Consider the following 5,173-nt stretch of genomic DNA (forward strand, 5'->3'; position numbering starts at 1 on the left):
AAAACCTGGTGAAAACAGTTGCGTGCATTAGCGGAAGATGACGATAAAGGAAATCATTAAATGGAAAACATTAAATGAACTTCTGAAAAGCCTACACAGCCTTAAAACATGGCAAAAACAGTTGCGTGCATTAGCGCAAGATTAGATGAGGATAAAGGAAATCATTAAATGGAAAACATTAAATTAACTTCTGAAAAGGCTTCTAAGCCTACACTAGCCTACTAGTAAAACTAGTGAACCGCGATCTTGCCACGCGTGACTAATTGTGGTTGTAAACAATAACACAGACAATATAAATCCTTAGTCTAGTTGTGGGAAGAAAAGGATATCATCATGGTCCCAAATAACTTTTAAATATCTTGCAATTGGCGACGAGTCTCTTACTAAATCAGCAAGAGTGCCTCTCATTCTCAATACATAAAGGCTTAAGCTATATAACCTCTCCATCATCAGCAACAGTCAGTGGTGCGTGTTCCCCACACTCCCAAGCCCCCACCGTTGCGCTTAGGTTCACCGGGAAATACTCGGTCGCCGGACAGACAGACAGACAGACAGACAGACAGACAGACAGACAGTCTGCGACAAGGTTTTTCAGGGTATAATGCGACCTTCGGTCGCAATCAGAAAGGGATAAAACTTTGAAATGTATAAACATAGTGTAGTCACTGTAGTGTACATATACGGTAACTGACTGGGAGTGTACATAATGTAGCCAAATGGATTTTAAGAAGGTGAGAAAAGGTAAAGAAAATCTGGGCCTGATGACAATAGTATTATAGGTACTGTAACAGTGCAAAGAAGGAGACGGTGTGTGTGATATCTGGGAACACGGAGCAGCTGTATAGCGCTGTGAGTCAGCCAGGACCAGCTCGGTTAGAGGCCAACACTTTCACTATTACTCACCTTAGACTCGTGAGGACCACTTCTTGGAACCAAGCAACCACAGAGAGGAACTTGATTCAATATGAAACTAGGTTTCATATTGAATGGTCATACAAATTTGGACAAGAAACACAGTGAGTTCTCTAAATGTGTCAGTTCAAACAGATATTGACATTCGGGTGTTGTTTGATATCCTGCATCTTTCAAAATGAATATCCCCCCGCCGTCAATAATGTACAAAATTAACAACAAATCATTTACCCATAAGGCATATCTGTAATAAGCAAATCTACTATTATGTCCAGATTCTGGATTATGTCCATATTCATACTTCATACAGAACAAACATTTTAGAATGACCATATATATATATATATATATATATATATATATATGAAATTGGTCTTGTATTTACATACAAACAGCAATGTATATTTTCACACACGTTTATGAATATTATGCATTAAATGTGACATGAATACGGTAAACTCCAGTTGAGGAATGTGTTGTCGTCCCCTCCCCCCCTCCACACGCTCGCTCTCTATCTGAGGTGTGTGTGTGTGTGTGTGTGTGTGTGTGTGTGTGTGTGTGTGTGTGTGTGTGTGTGTGTGTGTGTGTGTGTGTGTGCGCGCGCGCGTGCGTGTGCGTGTGTGCACGTGGAAAAAAGGTTGGCAGAATGAATATGTTAATGAATATGGCATCATGACCAATCAGATGATACCAGCTGTGAACTCCACCCTCAAGTGGAGAGGATAAAAAGACACACAGACATGCAGAAACACACCACCCTTCTGGAAGACACCGACCCAGACTCCCTGCTGACTCACTCCCTGCCAGAAGACCTTGACCCAACCTCCACTGACCCAACCTCCACTGACCCACTATCTTCTAGAAGACCTCCATTCAGGCTCCAGTGACCCAGAGACCACCTCAGGCTGACATGAAGCTGGTTCCTCAACTCCTGTGCTTGCTGGGCCTCATGGCACTAGGTAGATTAATATAAGGTTCTTTAAAAGGTATATTAATATAAGGTTCTTTAAAAGGTAGATTAATATAAGGTTCTTTAAAAGGTAGATTAATATAAGGTTCTTTAAAAGGTAGATTAATATAAGGTTCTTTAAACCCATTTAGGTCGATTCTAAAAACACCTTCTAAATCCTGTTTTCTGAAAAACGTCAAATATTTATATTTATGCTACTGTATGTGTAGATATTTTACATTTGTAGATATCTTCTGATTTTTCTATTTACATGTTTTCTTTTCTGTTTTTCTTTACCCCCTCTGTGTGTGTGTGTGTGTGTGTGTGTGTGTGTGTGTGTGTGTGTGTGTGTGTGTGTGTGTGTGTGTGTGTGTGTGTGTGTGCGTGCGTGCGTGCGTGCGTGCGTGCGTGCGTGCGTGCGTGCGTGTGTATGTGTAGGCACAGTGCACGCCAGTCCCACTGATGTACATGGAAACTGTCCTCACTTCTGGTACAACTATGACAATCATTGCTACAAGTTCGTACATACAAAACGGACCTGGCACGATGCAGAGAAGAACTGCCTGTCTGAAGGTAGGTTGATAGACAGATAGACAGATAGTTAGATAGATAGTTTGATTGATTGATTGATTGATTGATTGATTGAAGAATGTATACGTTTGCAATAGGAAGTACAGTTTCATGACAGCACAAATCACTGGTACAAGGTCAACTAAAAGGAGATCTTTGTAAGCTTTTCGGCTTATTTACACAGGAACCACCACTAGGCCTATATGTATCTCATATAACATTGAAAGACAGACGGTTAGAACAGAGTACTTGTTTGGGGGCATGCGTAGCGTACAGGTGACTAAATGTATTTTAAGACACAATACGTGTAAATATTTCTATTTACAGTAACACTACTAGCCCCCATAAGTCACATCTGCCCATGAAAGATTGTGGTGCATCTTGGGAATGCGCTTATTGGGCCCTATTTTCATCCATGCTAAACCCTAAACCCCTAAACGTCTTTGCCTTTTTTTACTACTTTGAAAAACATTTTTAAATTGTTCAAATAGCTGATCTACAAGCTCACAACGTGTCAATGTAGATCGGCTAGGTTTAGCTTGGTGTATAGGGCCCATAGTGTCTTAAAAGACATATTTAGCCTCTTGTATACGCATGCCCCAAGCCACTGAGATGAAATCAAGATCATTACAATCTCTAAAACATTTTAACACTCATCCTTTATTTTCACTAATTACACTCTAAAATATGAATGAATGTAAAAAATAACAATTTGTCCTTTAAGGTTACGTTACGTGTGTGTGTGTGTGTGTGTGTGTGTGTGTGTGTGTGTGTGTGTGTGTGTGTGTGTGTGTGTGTGTGTGTGTGTGTGTGTGTGTGTGTGTGTGTGAGTGAGTGAGTGAGTGAGTGAGTGAGTGAGTGAGTGTGAGAGAGAGAGAGAGAGAGAGAGAGAGAGAGAGAGAGAGAGTGCATGCAGCGACCGTGGTTTTCCCGGTGAACCGTGGGTGCAACAGTGGGGGAACACACTGACTATTGCCGATGATGGGGAGGTTATATAGCTTTATGTATTACGTAAGAGACTCGTCGCCAATTGCAAGATATTTAAAAGTTATTTGGGGCCATGATGATAACCCCTTCTTCCCACTGCTAGACTAAGGATTTATATTGTCTGTGTTAATGTTTACAACCACAATTATTCACGTGTGGATCTGTGGAAAGATCACGGTTCCATTAGTTTTACTAGTAGGCTAGTGTAGGCTTAGAAGCCTTTTCAGAAGTTACTGGAATTTAAGGTTTTCCATTTAATGATTTCCTTTCCTTTATCCTCATCCAATCTTGCGCTAATGCATGCAACTGTTTTGCCAAGGATGGTCCGATCAGGTTTTTTGGAACCGATCACCGAGCACCGATCACAAAAGTTTGATCACCCGATACCGATCAATCACCGATCCGATCAAGTTATTATTTATATATTATTTATATTTTCTAAATGTTAATGTTTTACCTTTATTAATTAATTCACTCATGAATTCATTTATACATTTGCCTTATAGTTATTTACCAGCATTACTATGTATTTATTATCATAGCAGTAACTAATTATTCCTTCAGCACTGTGGAAATCAATACCCCAAAATGGCCTCAAGTGGGCATACTGAACGGCTGGTTGATCGGATGCACCGATCGGATCGGATCGGTGAATTTACCTTTTGATCTAAACCACCGATTATCGCCGATCACGCTTTGATCGGCCCGATCCGATCCATTGCCGATTGCCATCTCTAGTTTTGCCAGGTTTTAAGGCCTAGTAGGCTTTTCAGAAGTTAATTTAATGTTTTCCATTTAATGATTTCCTTTATCGTCATCTTGCGCTAATGCACGCTACTGTCAGGTTTTGAGGTCTTGTTTTAGTTGTTTCTCATAAGCTCGCGGCCCTCCTTGCCCATCGGCCCCCACCGTTGCGCTCAGGTTCACCGGGAAAACCGTGGTCGCGTGCATGCATGCATGTACATTTCAAGGCTGCTCAACATCATCTCTCTGGTCACCCAGCGGTACTCAGGCTACATACATACAGACAGACATACACACATACACGCATACACACACGGCCATGTATAGGAGAGGGTGTGACCACTGCTCAAAAAGTCCTCTAAACATTGGTAAAAAGTAAGCAGTCAATGCTACATACTGTAAATGTCTCAAGGTTCTCACGTAACACAAATCCTTATCTTTATACTTATACAGGAGGCCACCTAGCTTACATCCACAGTGCGGAGGAGGACAACTTCGTCCTGCAGCTGATCCACAACCTGACCCCAATACCCACTTACGCCTGGATTGGACTGAATGATCTCTTTGTGGAGGGTAGATGGATGTGGCCTGATGGCTCCGATGTGGGCTACACCGGGTGGTACAGTGGTGAGCCAGGTGGTGGCACAGGTGAAAACTGTGTGATGGCAAACTGTGGATCTCAGTGGTGTGATTATCCATGTTCTTATAAACATTCTTCTGTTTGTGTACGTACATAAACACCTTGTTGAGTGGAATGTGTGATTCAGCCTGTTGACTGGGTACTCCACAATAAAAGTTCACTGCTACTCGGTCTCCACAATAAAAGCTGACTGGGTACTGTGTCTCAACAATAAAAGTGTCTGAAATCTAATCCATTGTGTTTACTAGTGCCATCATTTCAGCATGTCTGCACATGTCTGCACATTCAGAGTCATTCATATGTTAAAATAAATTAGTACCTGTGGACATGAAGTATAGGCTATTTGAAGTTAATTATGTAACAGGATCACC

The 5,173-nt window shown here is 41.4% G+C and overlaps 1 long non-coding RNA gene across 1 annotated transcript; it reads left to right on the forward strand.

Moving 5' to 3' along the window:
* The first annotated feature begins 1,662 nt into the window (after nt 1-1,662).
* Nucleotides 1,663-4,957, forward strand: LOC308281944. Its single transcript, XR_013961886.1, has 3 exons — nt 1,663-1,871; nt 2,300-2,434; nt 4,616-4,957. It is a non-coding gene; the product is annotated as an uncharacterized lncRNA (long non-coding RNA).
* The last annotated feature ends 216 nt before the right edge of the window (nt 4,958-5,173 follow it).

The sequence above is a fragment of the Nannobrachium achirus genome (genome assembly GCF_963921795.1).
Source record: "Nannobrachium achirus genome assembly, chromosome: 3".
NCBI classification, from domain to species: domain Eukaryota; kingdom Metazoa; phylum Chordata; class Actinopteri; order Myctophiformes; family Myctophidae; genus Nannobrachium; species Nannobrachium achirus.